This window comes from Triturus cristatus, chromosome 2_2 (genome assembly GCF_964204655.1).
Source record: "Triturus cristatus chromosome 2_2, aTriCri1.1, whole genome shotgun sequence".
Taxonomy (NCBI): Eukaryota; Metazoa; Chordata; class Amphibia; order Caudata; family Salamandridae; genus Triturus; species Triturus cristatus.
In genome coordinates this window covers 654717946-654742263 of record NC_140582.1, presented here as the reverse complement: position 1 = coordinate 654742263, position 24318 = coordinate 654717946, and the positions used below count along the sequence as shown (strand labels likewise).

General features: G+C 43.6%; 1 long non-coding RNA gene across 4 annotated transcripts in view; it reads right to left on the bottom strand.

Annotated features, from left to right (window-relative positions):
* The window catches only part of LOC146862620 (uncharacterized), a 223428-nt gene that overhangs the window by 39174 nt on the left and 159936 nt on the right, over nucleotides 1-24318 (bottom strand). For all 4 annotated transcript variants that reach the window (XR_014978156.1, XR_014978158.1, XR_014978157.1 and 1 more), the window contains one exon: nucleotides 19819-20008. This is a non-coding gene — a long non-coding RNA (uncharacterized LOC146862620). The remainder of the gene's footprint in view (nucleotides 1-19818; nucleotides 20009-24318) is intronic.

The window sequence follows — 24318 nt, the reverse complement described above, 5'->3', positions numbered from 1 at the left end:
CTATTGCATTTTTAATGCTTGTTTTTCTTTCTTTCCCCCACCTACTAATCTCTGTTAAAGGTGGAGACTCACCACTTAGATTTCTGACTTTTTTCTCACTCAGGGTTCTCTATTTTGCACCCTTATTGTATGTATTGAGAGCATGCACACATGATGGCCATTTTGCTTTTTGAGGCACTTCATTTGCCTGTTAGTACCACGCATCCATTAATAAGAACGTATCTCAATATATTAAGTAATATACATATTTGTGTCAAACCCACCATATCTATATCCTTAGTTCGCAGATAATCCCTAGCTTCTCGTCTTGAGATTCATTTTATTTACTTTGGTCCTGAGGAAGGTGGCTTTGCCACTGAAACTCGCGTAGACCAACAATACCTATGAGGAGTGGCCCCTGAGAGATAGCTCCATCAGAAGCTGCTGATGGTTGTGATCTACATAAGCTGCAAAAGTGTAGGATCTGTCCTCAACAGACCTACAGTGGATCCCCTATTTGGTTGAAACTCTTTTCTTTTATGTATGTATGTAGTTTGAATGAGTGGGTATGACTGGGTAGAATTACTTGTTGAAGGGATCTTTGTGGGGTTATGTGTATGTCTATTCAAAGGATTATAGTATGTAATACAATGTTCAAGTATAATCATGTACAGACAATGATTTTTTGTATATCTGTATTTCTATATTAACTGTTTATAAAAAGAGGGAAAAAAACAAAAAAACTTTTTGTACTCAAAATACATTTATCAGAGATTGAATATAATAAAAAATATTTTTTCTCTGCAATTGTTTTTTATATCTTGTATATAGACGTGGGGTTTGCAACATTTCTGAAACTTTCATGGTCACCTTTAAAGCAATATAGGTCAGATTAGAGGTTTGTAGCTAGCTATGGGTGTCTGTTTGCTCTGTCACTAATCCTAAAGCTTTTGTGGTAGATTTAGCGATATCTTCTAAGATCTGTGGTTTCTTCTTACTTTATGTAAAGCAACAGTCATCTAATACATGGGAATTACGGCAGAAAGAAATCTAATTGTAGTTGAAATAGCTAATCTACCAGCCTTGCTTTCTAAAGGATGATCAACCAAGTGTCTCATAGCAGGGGCAATATATCTTGAATAACAAATACAGTGCAATCTAAGGGAAGACAAAGGAAGGGCTTGTGACATGCAAACAAAATAGAAAATACCTTTTTGCTCATGGTGCGTACAAACAACAATCTAAAAGGAAGACAGCACTCAAAAGGAGGTACTTTGAAAGCATGTTCTCTACTAGTAAATCACATTTACTATGCCCAAGAGAAACAAGCATTGGCATAGCAAATAGTTCTTGCCTTTGGGACCTTATAAGTGTTTAGCCATGTTATGTTATGTTATCACACATTTGTAACGTGCACAGCTACCCGGAAGTGTCCCGGCGCGATAGACCGATGCGGGGGTGAGCGGAAGAAGAAGTAGGAGCTAAGCCATCTAATTAAAAAGTAAGGTTTTCAATTGCTTCTTAAATATCCTCAGATCGTGATTATTTCTGATCTCAAAGGGTAGACTATTCCAGGCCCTAGCTGCCCTTACAGAGAGGGAACTCCCTCCCGTTCTGACAAGGCAAAAGCGTGGAATGGCAACAAGGCATTGGCCTGTTGACCGGAGAAACCTGGATGGCGTATAGAAATTAAAACGCATCCTGAGATAGCAGGGTCCGGACTTGTAAAGGGCACTGTGAGTGATAGTAAGTGCCTTAAACAAAATGCGCTGGTCAACAGCGAGCCAGTGCAAGTCGCGAAGAGACTGCTTGATTCCAAGGCCACTTGATGTTGTTGCACCAAGGATATTGTGCTGGATAACTAAACACTTATAAGGTCCCAAAGGCGAGACCTATTGGCTATGCCAATGCTTGTTAGTTTTCCTCGTAGATTCATGAAATAGAACAGCCACGCGGACTGTACAGGAAGTTTAAGGTAGCGCCTCACAGTGAGGACTGTTGTTTATTCTGGTAAATACCAGTGTGATGTGCTGGCTGATTGACAATGATTGAACGGGTTTATATTATATGCTGCTAATGCCATGTAATAGTTGCAGGTGAGCGGCTCTAACCAGAGTCGGACTGGGACAGAAAATCGGCCAGGCACCGAAATTTAAATGGCCCCTTGGTGAATTAGAAAGCTGAAAAAGAGGCCCATGTGTGCAAATTGGGGGCATTTTGAACTTGTAAGGGCACGCTGCATAAGTGTTTTCCAAGCAGTGAAAAACTGCATGGATTTTATCTTGCTGAAGGCAATATTTGATTTAATAGAGAAATCAACAGTACAAATCGGCCAATAAAACTGGCCCACAAACTGACCTATAAAACCAGCCCTTCGGGCACCTCCGAATTGCCTTGCAGGCCAGTCAGATACTAGCGAACCCTTTCTGTAACACAGCCTCCATGTTTTCGTGAGTCAATTTTTATTTTATTTTATATTGTTTATTGCATTTTAAAAATAATAATCAAGTAACAATCAAATAACAAATGTCTGCACAAAAGCAAAAAGTGTCAAATATACTATATGAAAGTGCACTTTTTGAAGGACTGTTTAAATAAAGTGTTCTCTGGTGAGAAAGTTGCGAGCAACATAGTGTCTTTTTCATCTATGTTACATTCTTGTTTACATTTTGTACTTTCTCGTATGTATATCACTTACTCCATCGGTGTATCGTATTCATACTGAAATAAATGCATACTGCATGAATACAGATATGTATGTGTGCGGATATACGCATTCTAAGGCTTGTAATTTTTCCATTTCTGTAACAGGTTTTTTGTGTTCTCCATTTTCTCGTTAGGAGCAGATGAAAAAGAACAAATCTTTGCGGATTCAAAACTGTGCACTGCTTTGCATTTACACTAAGAAACAGAGTGTGAGCCAACATCGCGAATTAGGCTCTGTGGCTTAGTTGATAAAAGCGGCTGTCTAGTAAACAGGAGATCGTGAGTTTGAATCTCAGCAGTGGCTTTCACTTTTGACGCATATTCCCGAAAGACTAAAGAAAACCTGTTTTAAAAAAAGAAAAATACATTATTTTCTTGTCCACGATGTTGCTGCTACAATCATCCACGTGCACACACAATCCTTCCAAGCTAAACAAGCGTGTGCGCCTCGCGCTGAAAGGAGGCAGCAGGAGGAGGGAAGAGAGGAGGGGGCCTGCGCCTGTTTCCCTTGCGGGTGCGAGCAGGAACCATATGTTTGTAATTAACACATGGTTCCCAGCAAGGGAATCGCCAGACGTGCATGCGTTGCCATTGGAAGCAATGCAACGCGTGCACATTTTTGCCCGCAAAGCTGTGCCGACGGCTAAAGGTCTCTTTTCCTATGCAGCAACATAAATCCTTGCTCAGTCATTGGAAGATGATTCACATCTGGCATGGTCCAGTCCATAAGATTATTAAACTTTTGAAGGTGTGGGGAACAAGTGGGGGAGATGCTGGCACACTCTGGCAGTCAGTGTTATAGTAGATAAAATGAAGGCAAGTTTCATTATAAGATGAGAATGGAAAGTGCAATGACACTGCAATACTGCAAAACTGCATCATTGTAAAATTGTAACTCTAACTTAGCAGCTGAAACTGGGGAATTTGAGCACAGTATCATGGGTCAGCCCATGGCTATTTCATTAGTTCTGAATGTGGTCCTCTGCAATGGAATCACTCTGAAGGATCTTTGTCAGGGGCCATAGTGCTAGTGGAAGGGCATCAAGCCATTTTAGTTGCATTTCAGAGCATATTTTAACTATACTAGGTATCTTGTTCTTAACTCCTCTCCATTTTTCTTGCAGACCCTGGGTGATATGCTCAAGAGAGATGCTGGCCTATTTTTTAAGCTTTGCAAACTTCCATTACGACTGTTGACATAAAATGTGTTGCACGTTCACTTGTGATCCAGTACGGTATGCTAAACTGAGGGATAAAATCTCGAAGTAACGTTTAAACCACTGGAACTTTACAAACACACAGGGGTACAATTCCACCCATCCTGATGTTGGACTGGAAAATGTGTTTGGTTAACTTCCCCTTGCATTGTACGATTTAAGATAGCATTTGCGGCACCATTTTGCATTCAGCTGCCATTTTGTACTATGCCCGAAACTAAGTTTCTGTCTCATCCTGTTTGCCTCAGCAAGCCTCAATGTGTTTTTTTCTCCTATTTCTCCAGGGTTGAGCTTCATTGCAGTAATGAATAGACTGTTTTGTCATTACATACCTTTCTCATTAGAATAGGCCTGCTCCCATCCTTAGAGTGGCGGGCATGGGCGGAGTAACCTTGAAACTGGGATAGCATGTACCCGGTCTCAGGATTGCAGCTCATCCTTCTGTGTCTCCTTTGTTCACCAGCTACTAACAAGAAAACTCAAGTCTGGGCGTGTCTTCAGGGGTATTGGAAATGTATATTATGTATTACCATGTTGAGGGGAGTCAGTCTCTCTGCAGCAATACAAGAAGGCTGGTAGGACTGGACTCCACTCGAGTGCATGACTAATAAGTAACTTTGGTTTGTATTCTCTACTGTCTGACCGAATCTTCATTTGTTTGGAAGGCTGAGAGGTGGTCGCGAGTGACCAGGGTGACCCATTTTAGGTCACTTCCTTCCGTGAAAACATACACATGATGACCAAAATATATTAGTAATGAGCACACTTTGGCATCTGGATAAAGTCCATCTGAAGGTGCACAGAGGGTGCATACCATGGGTTGCTGCAACACATATCATGCCATTACCTACGGACAAGGGCAGCTCCATGATACAACCTGGCAAGGTTGGAGAGTAGACCATCGGGGTCTCTTTTTCATATCTGCTTGATCTAGGACTGTTTTCCACTTTCAGAGAATTGATCCTTCAATTGAGATAAATCCTTTAGCATTCATATAGGAAATAAGTAGTCCTTACTACGATGTAAATTATGCCGGTGTAATACGCATAATTTCAAGAGTTTTACATTATGTGAAATTAATAGAATTCCACCATTATGCCATTTCAGGTAATTACATGCCATCATTGTATAAATTTACTGTGAACACACAGAAACAACAGAACACGAGCAGCTGGTATTTATGAGGCTTTTGTTTTTGTGCACAATGGGGTATATTCACAAGAATGTGTGATAACTACTGCAAGAGTAGCTTAACGCAACTCTCAACATTGCAGCCCATCGCGGGAAAATAACCCTGTGTCAACTTGGAATTCACAACAAGGTGGTACCACGCGATAGTCTGCCGAAACCGCAGACAATGTCCGCAATACAACCACTTCGATGGAGATAAAAACACAAACCACAACACAAAAAAACCTGCGATGGGCCAAAGCGCGATGAGGAAATCAGCGATAAGCAGCGCCAGGCCTGCAACACACACCTGGCAGGTGGGAAAAATCACCATAAAAGTAGAGAAAACACCCAAACACAAACTGACCAACATCCAAGTTCCATGGAGGTAGCCGGAGCAGGCGCAGAGGAAGAGCGCAACCCCACAAGCACCCCGGACGACCAGCCCTGGACCACGGGGACAGGGAAGGGCAAGGACAAGAAGAGGAAGACAAAGTTCAGTCCGCAGGCGGACAGGATCATAGTCATGGAGGTGATGAAACACCATCAACAACTGTTCGTCACCTCCAACGTGTCATTGGGCACCAAAACTGGAATATGGCGGGACATCGTGGACAAGGTGAATGCCGTCGGAGCGCACAAGAGGACAATGGACGAGGTCAAGAGGCGATGGAATGACATCAAGAGAAAGACCAAGGAATAACTTGCAGCCAACCAGAAGGCAGCAATGCAGACTGGAGGTGGGGGCCCAGCGCCACAGCTCGTACTGGATAACATGGAGGAGCTGGTGTCGACAGTCATCAGTGTGGATACTGTGGCCGGAGTCGGAAGACCGGACACTGCTCGACAGGACACAACACAACCGCAAAAGGGTGAGTCACCACCAGGTACTGGGGAGACGGGTGGAGATGGCCACGATGGCACACATGCAAAATCAAGCAGAGCACAGTGCACACCCTCAATGACGCTGGGTCATTGCCCAAATCTATAGACTGTCACAATGTACAATGCCATGCTGTCAGAATGTCAACATGTACCATGCGGCTACATACATGTGGACACATTGCAATACACTATCTCCCATTCACATTGCAGGACCACTGTCAACACCCCCTGCAGAGCAGTCCCAGCCACTCTTCACTGATGATGAGGAGGACAACCCCAGCATCGACGCACAAGCCGTCCTAGACATCATTGACGTCATCCGTGACTCACCTCCAGGATCAGGGCTGACCAGCTGCATTGAGGAGACCCCACCCACCAGCCAAACCACCCAGGAGGAGGCACCCACGGCCCCAGCAGTCTCCCAAGACCCCCAGGAACAACACACAGCCTTCCAATGCCATGTGCTGGAGGCCCAGAGGGAGACGGCTGAGCAGGTGCGGGTGGGATTCGACCTCATGGCCACCAAACTGGACGCCATCCACGGGTGTCTAGGCCTGCTCCATGATCTCTACGAGCCCTGACTGACATCGCTGGAGTCCTGATGTGGAGAGAAGAACACCTGTCCGCTCAGAGGGGCACCAGCGATACCAGCAGTGAGCTGGCACACATGCTGTGGCTCATGGAGGACATGGTGCAGATGGAGGCGGAAAGGATGGCAGCCACTGCTGTACATCAGTGAAATGTAGCTGGGATCTACCATGCCCTGCAAATTATCATCATGGCATTGCTGCCACAAGGCGTGGGGCAGATGAATGCTGCTGCCCTCACACCATCCACATCTCCACCCCCTGGTATGCCATTGCCTTACAGTGTGGCAGATGTATCCACTCCGGCACCTGATGTGTCAGTGGCACACAGTGCCTAAGCCGGTACTGCAACACCCAGAGGTGGGGCAGAGCACACATCATGGGACAAGGACGTGGATGGGTTTATGATCAGGAGGCACTAGCATTCATTTCCGCCACCTGGCCTGTTTCTGCTTGGTGCCGCACATGGCCTCATGACCTTCCACTGACCCCGATACACTCCGATGCACTCACCTTGGACAGAGACATGGACTGCCATATCCTGTTTGATGACCAATGACACAGCGACCAGACTGTGGACAGTACCCTTCCTCTTCCACAGTATTTGTCCTCCCTGGATGGACTCCGGCTGGCCCTGCACGGGCCCATATTGTGTAGTGTGCTCGGCATTGCCCTGTACCGCTCCAGCTGCAGAACTGCGCTGGATGTGCAATAAACATCCAGTGACGCACTGCTGTGTCATGTCCTTCATCATTCATATATGAATGTGTGGATGAATGTAGGGACAGTGATTTCCCTTGCGTCAATGATGCTCATCCTGTGGGATGGCAGTCAGAGGGTGCTATATTGCATATTGTGTACCGGGTCCCGTGAACACTACAACAGGGACACACGCATCAGTCACTTCCATGTCCGGACATGGACTGAACCACGCCCAGAGCCCATGAGTCATTGTTGCAAGCCCTGCGCTTGTCCGACGTACGGCAGGCCAGACCACTCTGCTTACGCTCCGAGGAGGGGCCCTCATTGCTACCTGTCGCAGGTGTACTCGCTGGTGGTGTGCAGGTCACTGGTCTAGTTGTCAGCATGTCACAGCCAGTCCCTGAGGACGGGTTTGCACGCATACCACACCCATCTGGCACAGGCGTCACAGGCCATGTGACTCCGCCAACATAAGGGGCCGACGACGTCACATTCCCCTCTGCCAGTGGTGACTGGATGATGGACGCTCCGCGGTTCTCAATCATAAAGGGCCCATGAGTTGTTACGCACAGGGTTAGTGGCACCCGAGGCCTTGCGGCCGTCACGGGCCTACCACCACGTGGCACTGGCTGGGGTTGCACAGGGTTAGTGGCACCCAGAGCATCGCGGCCGGCACAGGCACCCCGCCACGGGACGGTGACTTTGGGTGCACTGAGTTAGTGGCACCTTAAGCTGCTGAGCGGGTGTGCAGCCTGCGATGAAGCCCCATCCCGGCGGTCCAGACAGCTCAGGTTTTGTATGCCCTGCTGGACCGCAGTGTAGGCCAGAGCCAGCAGGCAGCACGGGCCTACCACAACGTGGCATCGCTTCCGGGATCCCAGAGTTAGTGGCACCTATTGGGCTGAGCGGGCGTGCAGCCTGCGATGATGCCGGGTGCACTGTATGTCCTATGCCATGGAGTAATCAAGACCCAGCACCAAACGTGAGACCTGGTGGCCTGCGGAGCGGGGCTGCATGGTGTGGAGGGTGCCATGTCTGCAGGCTCCGGGCTTGTGCTGGTGGGACCTCCTTTCTACATGCCGGTGGCGGAAGGTGAGCAGTGAGGCCTGGGTGTGCATGGACAGGCATGCTCTGATGGGCGGCGGGAGGGGCTGGGGAGCCTCTGCCTGGGTGTGCATGGGCGGGCAGGCGATGTTGTCTTGTGCAAGTGTGTGTACTGTGCCAATCATGTATCTGGATTCTGTTTCAGATGATGACTCTGTCTCAAATGTGTGACCTGGTGTACTGCTGTACATACCGGCAAGTGGTTGGAGATACACCGGTAGCAGCAGGTGAGCAGTGTGGCCTGGGTGCGCAGGGGCGGCACTCTCTCTCTCTCTCTCTCTCTCTCTCTCTCTCCCCCTCTCTTCTTCTATCTCTCTCTCCCCCTCTCTTCTTCTCTCTCTCTCCCTCTCTTCTTCTCTCTCTCTCTCCCCCCTCTTCTTCTCTCTCTCTCTCTCTCCCCCTCTCTTGTTCCCTCTCTCTCTCTATCTTCTTCTCTCTCTCTCTCTCCCCTTCTCTTCTTACCTCTCTCCCCACTCTCTTCTTCTCTCTCTCTCTCTCTCCACCCTCTCTTCTCTCTCTCTCTCTCCCTCTCTTCCTCTCTCTCTCTCCTTCGCTCTCTCTCTCTGTCCTTTAATGTGCGCACCTTCTCATCATGATTTTTGTCCCGAGGGGAGCCGCCATGTGTCTTCATTTCATTTCAGTGTTCATTTAAAAAAAGTTTCATTTGTTGCTTCGAAAGGGAATGTGTGATGCTCATTTTTGTGACCCCACATGCATGTCACCAGTTGTAATTGTGTGACATTAAGCGGATTATTTTGTACATGTTTAGGTGTAGCTGATGTACCATGTCTTTGGTCGGGGGGGGGTGCCTCCGGGCTTCATGTTCAGCTGGCCGGGTGCATCTGTTGTTCTTTAGGTGTGGGTCTGGGCTGGGCTCCCTTTGGTGGTGCAGGCTGCCGTCCGACTTTGCACCAGATCAGAGCAGGTGTTATTTTCGTGCTGCTAACACGCCTTATTGCCTGTTTTGGCTAGTCGTTGTGAATGTTGTTGAGTGGTGTTGTCGCGGCTTTTGGCACCGGAACGCCTACTCTGCATCTCATTAGCGATAGTTGCGGGGGTCATCTGTGGCTATCGCAGGTAAACTAGTGCTGTGGGCTGTTAACACCAGCTCGTGATTGGGTAGATAAGTTTATCGCAACTTTGGCTGCGATAATGTGCCATTAACTCGGTGATAGATCCTTGTGAATATCCCCCAATGTATTTATTGGAAATGCGTTCTTGTGTCAAACATTTACATGAGGATACCTTTTGATCTAAAATATAGCAGTAAAGTACAGAATTGCATGATATAATTATGTTTATTTTCATATATTTTGCATGAAATTCACACACTCCTATAAATAATTCAGTTCTCCTATTATACATAGCAACATCTGCAGTTTTAGGCAAAGCGTTATTTTTGGTGGCTGAATTAGCGCAATGGTTCTTAACATTTTGATTGCTGAAGACCTACAATTAATCAGTACTGGGTTCTGTGAACCTCTACTGAATCATTATTGGATTTTGGTGATCCCCAATGAGTCACTATTGGAATCCATGGACCTGCACTGGCTTCTTATTGGAATCAAAGGACCCCAGACTAAGCAATTTTGATGATTTCAAGCACAACATAATTCACAACAAATACATAAATAAGCATTCATGAAACAAATACACAATTTATTAAATATTTCATTCAATTTACAAACAAATTTTCTAAATTAAATTGAGGCCCCCGTCCTCCATACCATACTCTGTTTGATCACTTACACTGCTCCTACAAATTAATTTGAGGATACCTACTTAGTTTTTAGCCTCTACTTTTAAATTAAAAAAAATATATTTTACATTTTGCTTCTTTATTTATATTCACTTTAATAATCTGTTAATATCGATCATGTAGGGCTGGAATGTCATCAGTAACCATAAGGAGAGCTGTCTTGGTGCTGTGGTTTTTCTAATACTTTGGCCAGCAACAGGAGCAGGAAGATCGGTCAGTAGATGTTGAGTTCCCCTGGGTCTGCTGATGGTTTCTTTTGTAGGGTGTTGACTTCTGGATGTTTCCAGTCCTCGCGGAAGGTAACCATGGCAATTGAGGTGTTAAACAAGGTGGTCAATGCATGGCTGATTCTGGCTTCACATAGCTTAAAGATGTGATCAGGGAATGGGTCGTTTGGGGCCCCTAAGTTGACCAAGTTCATAATGGAGGCGGTGTCCTGTGGAGTGAGTTGGCTCCATTCAGATAGTTGGTTGTCTGTGGTGGTAGCAAGGTCATTGTGTTGCCTGAAGACTTCGGTGACCTTGGGCTGGGGTTTGCAGTTTCTGTAGATATGGGCGATCTTGTTGTGCAAGAGGTTTGCAAGGTTGTCACAGAGCTCCTATGAGAGGGTAATGTTGTTTATTGCAGCTGATGGGTTGGAGAATTATTTGACGATGGTGAAGAGTTCTTTAATCTTATTGGAGCTTGATTAGATGTTTGAGGGTAAGGTCTTTTTCTTCGATTCTCTCAACTGTCTGTTGTAGAGGTTGAGGGCTGTCTTGAAGGCAGTCTTGTCAATTATGTTCTAACTGTTCCACAATTTCCTTTCCAGTTGTTTACAGTATCTTTTAGCAGTTCGTAAGTGTTCAGTGTACTAGCTAGTCTTCTGGGTGGACCTTCAGTGGGTGTTCAAAGTGTTTTAGCATTCACAAAACCTCTGATTCTGTAAATATGGGGTTTGTGAATGTTAAAATCCTTTTTCAAATGTACTAAGCTCATTTAGTGATTCGGAAATGCTTTTCTGAATCATTTAATGGGTTTAGGAAAGCATACCAAATCTGTGTTTGGAAGTGGCATGTTTATTGCCTCTCTTCAAAATATTGATTCTTTATTGTATGTATTAATGGTTTGTGACCAAAACCGGTCACAAAACATTAATATTTCAGCAACACCTCAAAGGAGGTTGTAAACCATTCTAAAATGGGATGGAGTCTCCAAGTGACTCCTTCTGCTTCGTGAATATTGAAAAAGCAGTTTTTAGTAGTAAGCAGTTGTCCGTGGGACCACTGTTTACTCCAAAAAATGGGTCGGTGAAACTTTTATTTTTAATTAAACGCATTCTATTTTCCTTGAAGGGCAAACAAGCTGCCTTAAAAAAAAATATTGTTTTATTTAAAATCAATCACAGACATTGTGGTCTGCTGACATCCTCCCTGTGATGGCAACAATTCGTAGTAGTTCACAATTTGTGATCTACCTTATTAACATTAATGAGGTAGGTCAAATTGTGCTCCAGTATGATTTGATATTTTGTGAACCGGCCTATTACTAAATAAATTGGTTCACAAAATGCCAATTAATTTGGTAAAAGTCAGTACACAAATTGCACCCACAGTGCCCATGATGAGAAAACACTTTTACCGAATGCATTGTATATATGTCTGGCCCAATATTTTCATATGCTTCAACAAAGTTTGTGGCAGCCGCTACACACCTTAAAGATGGCTAGAGTTTTGAGAAGCAGGAGCCGTACTAATGTGTTAATAATGCCTTTTATTCAAGTAGCTCAGTGTAGATATCCAAACCACGGCAGACTTCTCTCATAGTCCAATTCTGTTGGCCCATCGATTCTTCAGCCCCTCAGAACTCTCATAGCCAAGCCTTGTTGCCAGGTGGCAAAATGTACTTACAGTCATCTTCTTACAGTTAACCAGATGATCTCTGGCCACTGAGATTTGTATATATATAGCCTGTGTTTTCCCTTTAAGGAAGAGTCAGGTGGTTGATGTTCTCCATCGGTCAACACACAAACTCAACGGATCGAAACAAATATGTACTCTGGTACTACCTGATGTGGATGTGCAACCTCAGAACATAACAACCCTGATTTCCCCCCCCTAGGAAATCATGGTAACACATAAGGAAGTCTTCCGTTCGGCCTCTTATGCATATCCAAAGAGATACACAAGAAGTACACAGTGAAGCATTTCCATATTTATTGAAGCATTGTGATTCTTGAATAAAATATGTATGCTGCAATTATCAATAAAAGGAAACATAATATTGTGTTTAGTATTACAAGAATGGTGAAAAAGATTAACAATTCAACCATTATGCTGATTACAAAAAAAATATATGGTGGCATACAAGTCCTTTAATATAGTTTACTCCTACCTAGCGCATTATACCATAACATGTCTAAGGTGGGTGAATCTGCCAAATGCCTGTTGGTGGTCTAACTCCCCATTACCTGTGGTTAAGTGTCATAAGGCAGCCCATCTTGGTGGTGAGTTGGACAGCATCCCTCACATCAGGTGACAGGAATCAGCTGAGCTGGAATTCCAGCATGGACCGACCTCTCAGTGCCAGCAAAATGCTCCTCTGAATAAACGCTTGATGTCATAAAATATAATAATATCCTCCATTTTACCAACCCGAAAACTGGGTCAGGTCGCTATTGTATATTCTATTGTGATAGCTTAGTGCGGAGCAGCTAAAAACAAATAGCAACATCTTGCGTGCTGAACTTAGCCCTTGCACAGAGTGCTCAAGGTGTTCTGATGTCCACGAAGTGGTATTATAAGCAAACTGAGTTCTACAAATATTCTCCTGTATGTGCACACTAATAAATGTGTGTCGAATGTTTAAGGGGAGACAAGCCAACTTAAGAACACGAGCATCGCAAGATGAAGTTTCTTAAACAGACCTAATACCTCCACGTGACACCCACTCCTTGGACATAAGATGACAAAATAAATTATCTAAATACAATGCTAAACCTACGTACAAGCATAAAAAAACCTTAAAATCATAACATTTTGAAGACAAAAGCATACAGAAAGCCATATTTAAAAAGCATAAAACCAAATTTAAAATAAATGCTTTAAAAAAGGTAGTATATAAAACGATTTCGAACAATTTAGGATGTTATATACAAGTCCGAATTGAATTTTTTTCCCATAACTCAAAACTACCAGATTGTTTATGTGTTCTGAGGCGTATAGAAAACATTGCTGATCCCAGAAACCGCAGACGATGATCCCAGAGGCACCCAATGCATCAAGTCTATAGAGCAATGATGTTCCAGTCCATCCACCACAGTGTCCAACAAGGGCGAAGCAGCTGGTGCTGATTCCTCAGATAAAGAGCCAGAATCCAGATCACCAAGATCCGGAGCATCCCAGCAGGGCTCATAATAAGCATTCAAGAACAATGGTAAGGTTGAGTGGCAACAGTACAAGTGAATCGTTAACCGTCCCACCAACAGGGTAATGTCAAGGGGTTGAACCAATTGCAATCCCGAACGTATGTCCAGGGCACACTAGAAAGTGCACAGCAGACAACGGAAAATGGACTGCACACAGTGAATACAGACAGGTCGAAAGGACAAGAACCAATGGTCGTTCAGTTCCTGAGGTAAGTGTGCACCAAAGCACTGTATCATGTGTTCATGACACAGGAGCATGTGCTGTAGTGCTATCCCCAGTTGACCTCGTAGTGGGCCATCTATTGTGGAGCAGAAAAATTAAAAGCACAGTCCCGACACCTAGGAAGAGCAAAAGCGGTAAGCCTCTAAAAATGCTTCCAAGCACAGAGTGAACGAATGATGGAATAACACCGAAGACTGTTTGGAAGGTGCTAACCAACCTGGAGCTAGTTGACTTAAAAAAGTACTTCTGCTGTATTAGACATGTTATGTATCTCAGAAGAGGACCTTGCTACCTGAAGATCAAACATCTCCAATTCAGATGTTAATGCCACAACTTTCTGGAACAATAAGGCTTTCAGTCTGCTTAAAGCATCAAAGAGCACATATATGAACTTAATCGAAGGCCAAAGCAGTGCATCCCTAACTTTGAGGACAGGTGGAAACAGTACTTGTGTACAGCAAGTCACAACCGCAGAGACCTCTACCAGAATGGCAACACCCGGTCTCATCCCACAGCAACCAGGAAGTAACTCCCATTCGAGAGTAATCTGAAAGCTGGACGGATCAGAACAGCGAGGCAACCTTTCAAGTAGCATGACAAGTTAACCTTAGATGCACTACATGTGCTATGAAGCAAAACTTCCATGCAAGCTAAGGAATGTCCCAAGGTACTATCGCAGTCAGTCTAGCTAAGAAAAACCTAATTCTCTCTATAAGGACATTGGTATTTGAAAGGTAAGATCCATGACTCACATACATACCCCTCTCCTAGTGTTTCATACTGCCTACTTGATGGTGTTGTAAGCAGTATTGGAAGTGAAATATTGATATTGGCAGAGAAATTAATCTGTTGATTATCCAGTCCTCAGAAGGTGTTTCAGCAACAGTAAATAGCAGTTTCTCTATCTTCTCTATGTGTAACATGATATAGGTTGCATCTTTCTTTGCCATGACTGTCTGTTCTTTGGTGTGATTTTATGGCAAAAAACAAGCTAGTGGCATTAAGGTGTCTCTATGGAATGCGACAAGCCCGAAGTGTCTGCAGAGTCTAACTCAGTAAAATTATAGCTCTAAGCTGCGACTGCCCATGCTGTAAAGAAGACAAGTCAGCCTGAATGATGTCAATTGCAGATGCCTCTATGTTACCAGAGATTACATTCTGGTGGAAAGAGTAGTCATATCATTATACACTAATGCCAGAGCCCTTTCTAAATTTGCCCTGTTAAGTTTGTATAATCTTTCAGCTGCTTCCTGCTGTGAAAATTTCCATACTTCTTTGTATATTGCATACATAAAGCGCTTTTGACGTGTTTTTTTAGGACCTGGTAAAAAGTTCTGTAAACCCATGTCATCAGAAAGAAGGGACAAGTGTTGTTTCACCTGAGACAATATTGAGATTCAGATCAAGAAACTCATCCTAAAGAACTGGCGCATACGGAACTCAGATGGCTTGAGCGTGGATAAACCATTGTTCTCGTTTAAAAGGAGTGCAAATTTAAAAGATAGAGAAATCCATACAAGACTGACTGTCAAAGAAACGGCGGATACACTACATCAAGGCACGCTACCACAAGTCACTGGACATACCAGATGTGGTTCATGCGATGTATGCCACCTGACCAAGAATACTAAAAGTGTGGAGGTGGGCTTACAATCACCCTGGGAACAGAGGGTACATACAAACTGAAATTTTGATCATGTCATCAATCTTATCACCTGCCCCTGTCAGAAGCAAGATATAGGCATGACAATGCGAAAGGTGAGAACACGCATAACAGAGCATAGGAGCACCATAAGGTACAAAAAAAAGAAACTAAACTTAAAAGGCACTTTTTGGAAAATAACCATACGGAGAATGACTTAACATGGACCGTTCTGCATAAACCAAGATTCCACTAAAACTCGGGGGACAAAAAGTGCTCACTCCTACTCAGGGAACAAAAATGGGTGTATAGATTGAAGAGCCATATAAATGGGCTGAATGACGATATCCCATGGAATACTATGAACCGATGACATCACGGTATCTCGAACACAACCTATAACCAACTGATATACATATGAGGGATTTAGAGACATGTGGTTTATACTACACTAGTCTTAACCACAGAAATCTACTGTCACCCAGGGGAGGGATTGTATGACCCAGATTTACGAGAAAAAGATATTGGGGTATTTAAATAAAAATTCTGAAGAGGGGTGTCACTGTAATTGGCTGTGAGTAAGCTACTTCTCAGAGTAATAAAAATACCCTCCTGACAATACATAGGGGGATCATGCACACGACTCATCCACCCACTAACTTTGACCACGACGAGTATACCAGGGGAAGTGGTGGTCTAGACTTATGACCATAGCAAAACACCCCAGTTAATAACCTGCCAAAGGTGGAGCCAGTTTTGCCCTTTTATAAGTCAGTTTATTTTAAATAAATAGCTTGCAGCTATTATTCCCCAGAATACACACATGGAATATCACGAAGTGTCTCACAAAAAGGGAACATAATGATTAGTGACATCTATACCCTTACTAGATTTGCCATGAAGGAATCATCTCTGGGGTTAGGTAGACAATATGGTCTCACAATGTCAGCTTTGATTTTTAATAAAGTGTGAACAATCGAAAAGACAACAGTGGGAACAGCAAGCGTTAGCAGGCCGCAGTTCCCTTGGTCACAAAGGAGAGCGCTGCGGCAATGCAGTCACGGGACGTGAGGATGTAGAGAGACATTGTCACGTGACCGTGCTCCCAGCCACACATAGAGATGCCTAGCCCGAATGCCGGTATCTCTAGATGGCGAGCACGAGACAAGAGGTCAAGGCAGAGCACCACCCTTGGAGAAGTAAGGAACAGCGGGAGCAGGCAACAAGCGTGAGGGGGGTTGTATGTAACAAGGGGCATTACTCTTGAGCGCAACCACTCTGTATGCCAGTTAATACCAGGCAGAGAGCAACAGGGGGATATGTTTTTTAAGATTGTTATCCGGGTGAAAGCTTATTACATTTACACTGACATAGAGCACCATAGCAAAAAAAACGGGTGAGGCGCCGTCATACCGGAATACGTGGCAGATGTTTTTTTCAGACCGATTCCGATAAAACACGACTATCAGTTGAGAATAACCTCACAGTCATAGAACTGTGGCATGTACGGCCCAATTTTAGAAGGATCAGCATGCCACATTTTGTGAGGGAACAATTGCATGGTAGAGGAACCATGATCCTGTTTTTTGGAACATAAAGACTACCAGGATCATAAATAAATCTTGATCCTAACCTATGCTTCATAACCTTCTTAAGCAGATGGTCAAACATATAACATTTGACTCCCATCAGATACCTGGTTAGCAGAGTGCACCGGACCTGGAACCAGGGTGGACAAGGAATAAAACCTGTATGGGTGTGTGGACAGTTTAGACACATAGTTTAGAATGCACTGCTAAAAAATTTAACTTTGTCTCTTTCATGTTTTTATTCTCTCCCAGAGTGTGACTACAGGGGGTCTCCTCCTCTTACTCACCAGTTTAAGGATGTGCAAATATAAACTCAGTGAGTTGAGTCTTTTACTACCTTGGATGGAGGAGCGGTACGAGAGCATGAGGAGCAATCGTCCAACCAAGTACGGTTTCTTTGACCATATTGAATGGACGAGCGTGTGTGATATCTCCTGCTAGGGAAACCAAAAGATAGGGCATAGTATTTTTATGCCAGGTCTGCATATAGAGGTGGTACATGCATAAGTGGATGTACTAACAATATATATTCACAAAAAGAGTGCTAGTTGGTTACATGGAGCGAAACAAGTTGTTTTCTACGACCGATACCCGCTACAGGGATGACTGACTCCACTCTTTTTCCATTTCTTTACCCACAGATTAACTGAAGTGTGTTACTGAGTGGGTCCCTGCGAACAACTGGTTCCGGGGACTCCAAACTCGGGGTTTGAGGGATCTTAAGACACTGGGATCTGAAAGGTCCTGATGAATGCTGTTGTGACCTGAAATTGTGGGCATGTGTCAAGCAGCAGAAACATGTTGACGATCTTGCAGTGAGGAGGGTGTGAAGGAACTCCTAATACTTTCCTGTCACCACCATCCTTCACGTTTTTAATCCTAGTCAGTGGGCCTAGGAATAAATTGTTTAATAAAGATACCACTGAACTAGTTTTAACCTTCACTGAACCTTTTCTTTCTGTGATCCCAGATTCCATTACCTATATTAATTTACATGTTTGTATTGTCGTCCCCTCCCTTTTGCTCCACCCCAGGCATTGGTCTGCATAGGGGTGTATTGAAGCAACCCCGATGATGAAGCATGTCACAATTTTGTGAGTGAGGGCAGTATTTTTTCACTGAGCATGTGCCACCTCTTTCTAAGAGAACCCTACACACTACTCCTCTCTGTGTGTGTTACAGTTGTGATTGGGGAGGCTGGAGTAGTGGCTGTGTTTTGCCTCTTTCCCCTTCTTTTGTGTGAGAAGAAAGAGATTTTTAGCCAGTCATGTCATAACTTCCCAAGTCTGTAAGTTGTTACCAGCCCGAGTGTTGTTACTGCGCGTATCTTGGGTTTACTGATTTTAAACCCATCAGTATCACCCAGAAAATAAGCCTCACATCCGTTAGTAGCTAATGGCCACACTAACCATCCCTCTTGATTGGTGTCTGAAGAATTGTATGAGCCATTACAAAGCATGATGTCTAATGTCCCCTCTGTGAAAATTGTGAAGAATTGCCAATTCGCAAACCGTGAAAATGTGGGCATGTTTGGTGTGTTTACATCTTATATCTTAGCCAAGCCAAAACAGGATGTTTGGTGCACAGTTTTATTCAGGAAAATCATTTGTTGCGGTATAAGGCGTGCTCTAAATAAAGCTTTGTTCCCCTGAACCTGCCAATCTTTAATTCCCCAAATTGATTTTATATCAGCTTGGTGCCAGTGAGCATAGTTTTCTGAGCCTGTGCAGGTGTTAATTTGAAAAAACAAGTCCCTGGGTCTGACCTGAAAAATATGAAAACTTCTCTGAAAATGTTTTTGAGCTACTCTTTGGAGGCTTAGGGCAGTATTCCCATTGTGTGTAATTAAATACTGTACATGGAGTACTTGCTTTATGCAGGAAATGGTGACCATAATAGTGAAAAAAACATTTTAGCATAATTAGCTATGCCCTCATACATCTCATTTTCATTAAAAACAGCTGAATGTTACAGACCATCTAACATTTTATGCACTGAATTAATGTCTCAATCATCAGAGATAGAACTATGGGTGAAGAAATCATGCAGAGAAATGTTAAATACATATGGAATTTGAATCATTTCAGTGGGACCAAAGATATCATATGATACCTTATCCCAAAAATTTCCATCTGGAACCGGAACAGCAGAAATGTTCACCAAAGAAAGGACTCTTTGCGCTTTGTGTGATGAAGAATTGGGTCTCAAAACCAAGTTCAACAGCAGAACGTTCTGGGAGATACTGGCAGTTGAGAATCAAGTAAAAGACTGTCACAAAATCAATCCATAGGGAAAAGGAAAAGGAAAGAAATTGTAATTCAATTGTATATCCATGGTGGGATAACGTAAGTCTTTTCCAGCCAAATGTAGAATTCACACAATCTACCTCTGGGTGGTACAGGAGGTGGGTCAGATGAACCCGAAGAGAAGTCACGATAGTCAATGAAATAGCTAGAGGCTGTTTGATATATTTTTGGCAGCTCTGGATTCTTTGGAGAACTGAGAGTAGACTTGTGCTGTGGTACATTGTGGAAGACATTTTCTTTGTCTGTTTGTTGATTTGAAATCCGTGTTTCTGTGCATGATGTTCTCAAAGAGTTTGTTGATGTAACAAAAAGAAGTGATATTTAAGTGTTAGCTGTCCCCTAGAGGAGAGAAGAGGCTTCATCATTGATCAAAGCTTTCATTGGGACTTCCTGTATGATAGTGAGAGGAAGCAGATAACTACCTATGAGCCCTCTAGATCTACTGTGTAGAACCGGCCAAATAGTGTGTTTTGACAAGATCTATTGACACAAATCTCATGTTTTTGCAACCAGCAAGGGGCAGTAGAAATACAGTTCTTGTACCTTTAACAGCCAGGAGAGGTACAGGTGCTCTGTAAGATGTCCTAAATTGGTTTTGGGCAATTATTTTCTCCGGGACCAGTTCACCAATCTTGGGAATCCAACTAGGAGTTGCAGGTGCTTCCTTCACTTCATCAGTGACGTAACGTTTCTGTTGGATGTTGCTCTGAGCTTCTCAAAAGTCTTTCGAATCCTGTAAAACATCCAAATATTCATCAATGTCAAAGGGAGTTTCAGCCCCAACTGTACTAGCACTGTCGAAGTCTGGTACCTACATCTTAACCCCAAACAGGACCTAATAGGGAGTCCGACCACCCAGGGATTTTCTAGGCAGATTTTTTAGGGGTCTCTGCACCTTGCACAGGTAACGAACACAACTGCTACCTAAAACTGATACCTTCGCTATTAAACACTGCTTTAAATCCCGGTTTTTCTTCTCCGATACTGCATTTCCCTTTGCATGATAGGAGAAAGAATACAGCACAGTCACACCCAATTTTCCCATTGTGTCTCTGTAAGCCTTTGAGGTGAACGCCAGACCCTGGTCTGAATGGAATGTGGCTACTGTGTATTTCCCAATAAAGACTTGCAAATCTTTTGTAACAGTTTGGGCGACAGCCAATCGCTATGTCCAAACATATAGGGATCGAAAGCAGGAATCCACTGCAACAAAGATGCATTTGTAAGCCCCATCTGATTGTAAGGGGCTGCAGTGGTCCAGGTCAACAAAAGTGAGAGGCTTGTGAGAAACCAATTGATGTGTCTGTTGTGGATGCTCCACGGTGAAACCCTTCATCTGCTGGAAGATATCGCATTTAAGGGCAAAGTCCTGGGTCTGTTTGTAAAGACCTGGCAACCAATAGCGATGCTGCAATAGTGAAGTTGTAGCTGCCACTCCTGCATGTGCAAATGCTAGGCCCTTATGTGCTGCTATGATTAATCCTTACCTGTGATCTGAATTTGGTATCACTCCATCCCCCACTCCAGGAATCTGTGCAAACTGAATTTTTTGCGCACCTAACTGGTAGGTGTATTTTGCGGGAAAGCATTTGGGAAGGGGTTGCCATCAAGTGCAACGTTGACACTCATCATGATGTATCCATCTATCTTCAAACTTGAACGAGAAATTGCAGTGACTGTAGCAGTTTGCACTATTGCTTTTGCGGCTTTGTCAGCCATGGAATTCCCTACAAAATGTATCCCTACACGCTGATGACTCAATGTGTGTATTACATGAGTCTCTGGCAAACACTATTTGAGTTTTGCCACCTGCCCCCAAAGCATTTTGTACTTTATGGTGTAGCCTTTGGTATTTCCTTTGCAATCTCTGAATCCATTCTGGCTCTAGTAGTGTAAGTACTCATTGTAAGACTGGACACAATAATACGAATCACACACAATCAGTGTGGGGAATCCGGAATCCGTATTTTCTAGTGCCAGAATTAGAGCCCTGAGTTCTGCCAGCTGCACTGTGCAATCATCTATTGACATCTTGTAGGTCTTATTCACAGGGGAGGTGCAACTTTCTATTACACCTTGATATTCTTCTGTTATTTGTTCTATTGTTGTTTTACACAATAATGTCAGTTTCTCTATAAGTAATGAGAATGTGATTCAAGATTGAAAGTATATGTAAATGAAATGGCAAATGCCGCAGTATTGGTACAATATTGGTACAATACATTCAACCACAAAAAAAAGTCATGCAGGCAGCCCAAGTGTTGGAGAAAATAAGGTACCCTGGTCACTCAATATCGGATTATTAACTCTACCACCCTGAAGCAGCAAGGAATAAACCATACCTGCCCCTCTGCCAGATGGCCACCCTCCTTTGGCATCCTAGCCATCACCAAGCCCCGCACAATGTTTTTCTCTGCAACAAAAACAGCCTAGCACCTGGTGGTCTACAATGATATGCAAAGATATATTTTGCATTGTGCCTGTAAAACCGATGTAAGATCATGCATACAAAAGAGAATGGGTGGGCTCTAGAGAAAGTGAACACTACTATCCACCGTTTGAGTGCAAAGAAGTGTATTGGGAGATGTGGAAGGAATTTTTGGCAGTACAAATTCACTTGCTAAGACCATTGCAGTGGATGAGGAAGTAAAGAGGCACCAAGAGAAAGAGGACAGGCTGGCCAAGGGAGAAATTTAAGTAGCGGAAAGGAGTTAGTAAGGTATGGCAAGCTGAATCTAAGATCGCTACATTTGTTCAAAGGGGCTGATCAACTGCACTTACAGTTCACCTCATAAATAGCAGACACAATCATAGGGAGCATTAGAAGAACATCTAACGCAATTACAGGCCTAGTAAGCTGTGCTTTAGCCTTTAATATAGCCTTCACTCTTGCAAAGAACACTCTCTGAATTTGCCAGTGACCATGTCCCTTGTGACTTGGTCAAAAGGCACACTCTGCAGTAATATAACGATTTCTTAGGCTTCAGGTAGGCACTTGGCTTAATTCAGTCCTCTCACACCCTGTGAACATCAATAGCCAATGGCCTTCCTGAAAACTGGAAATAGACGTGCCAATGAGCATCAGAAGTGGTTAATTTAGTTTGCTGACCTTACTGCCTGTGAGACAGCTTCAGATGGTGTTCCCACTCTGCTTTAGAGATGGTACCAACATAGTAGTGGGAGAATCAGGGTATTATATCTGCTACCAACAGGTTTTAATGGGTACTGGGATCTTTTGGGTAGATTATATGAAGGATCGATCTTCACATTTATGGGTTCCATCGATGATATGAAACTCACTACATTGGCTCCTGTGGACTACAGTGTAGATGGTACCTGTGAAATTAACTTGCTTAAATCTGAAGACATGGTAGTTTAATTTGCATTACTTTGGCGCTTTATGCACTCACGCAATAGTGTGAGTACTTTGTTTTCTTGGTGACTGGGTATATTTAAGAAAACACATTCCGGAGTGCACAATACTGTCAGCCGCGGCCCGTGGAGGGAGTTCCGTGGGGCGGTAAGGCGGGGCGGGGGAGGGGCAGGGTGGGGGGTTCTAAAAAACGGAATATGGATAATTGCAGGTAAGTAAACAATTAAACAAATAAAACGAATTTCGTAGCGCACGCAGCGGGCCACGGCTGAATACTGTACAAATCAGCTTACAGCAAATGCCCATGCCTGACAGATTAGTTGAAGGTGAGCTGGACAAAAAGGAATGTTTTCACTAATTTGTCCTACAGAAATGGATACAGGATTAGCAATATAATTGGGAAGCTGTTGGTTAGAAATACAGCTGTGTCTATGGACATGCCAAACAGAGGTAAAGTAGGACTTTCTGACGTTTTTAGAGCTGGGAAACTAATGCTCATGTCAATGAAACTGTTAGTACACTTACTTTTGATGGCACGATCTACATAGGGCCCTACTGGTCTCCTAGGATTAGGGTATCCATGTACAATCTTTTCCTCTTAGGATGTCCTAAAATTCAGGGTTTTGAGTAATCTGATATATCCCAGATTAGTAGGGAGGGGTGATGCATTAGATACAATATTGAGACAGTTCTGTTTTCAGTGCTGCAGCTGATCGCGGTTATCACATGATGCTCGGGCTTATATGTCCTCTCCCCTGCCCCTTTCATTGCTTCTTCCAGCTTTACCTCTTTCCTTTTCCTTCCCATTTTGCTCTTCCTTTTGCGGGCTACCCAACCCACACCCTTATCAGCACTCTGTATATCTTGTAACTTCAATTATATTAGTTTTGAATCCACATTCTCTTTTTTTATCTCTTGAGATGCTATGCAACAGCTAGCAACCATCACCAATTCAGCCAACTTCTTAGACTGCTATCTGATTTAGATAATCATCATCTGACTCCTATTATTCGGTTACGATCCCTACACAAAGGTAGTGCCTACAGCTTCCTGAGCCAAATCATTCGGATGGGCTATACCCCAGTATCACTTAAAAACATCCTTAAGTCTGTGCTTAGCCCTTATTTTGCTAACAGTTCTAGCTCTTAGTCTAACAGGTTTTCACTTGACACATATCCTCAATAGCATTTAAAAACAAATCATTGGCTGCACTCAACTGTCCTTCATTACCAGGAGCAACTCTCAGCCATGCTCACTTCTCCACCAATCTTTCTCTCACCTCACTTGGCACCACCAATAGCAACAACAGAGTCATATCCACCCAGTTAAGTCTATATACTTGAAGCACACACTGCTGTTCCTCTCAGAACTGAACTGGATTTCCCCAGATCTTAGAGAATTGTTTCTTAACACTCTTTAAAACATGGATGATCCTTGGGATTTGAACCATGATTTTACCTTAGGCCAATGGGTAGTCCATCAAGGGAAGCAGGATTACGAGGAAGGGTTCTCATCATAAGTATCACTTAAACGAAGCCAAGGGAAAAATCTCCTCAACAATTATTCTGCGGTCTATCTCACACATTTCAGAGTAATAGTAGCGCTTCATTCTCTTCAGTATCTATGTCCTTAGATGGAACATACCCTGGTCCTAAACCAATCAACAGTAG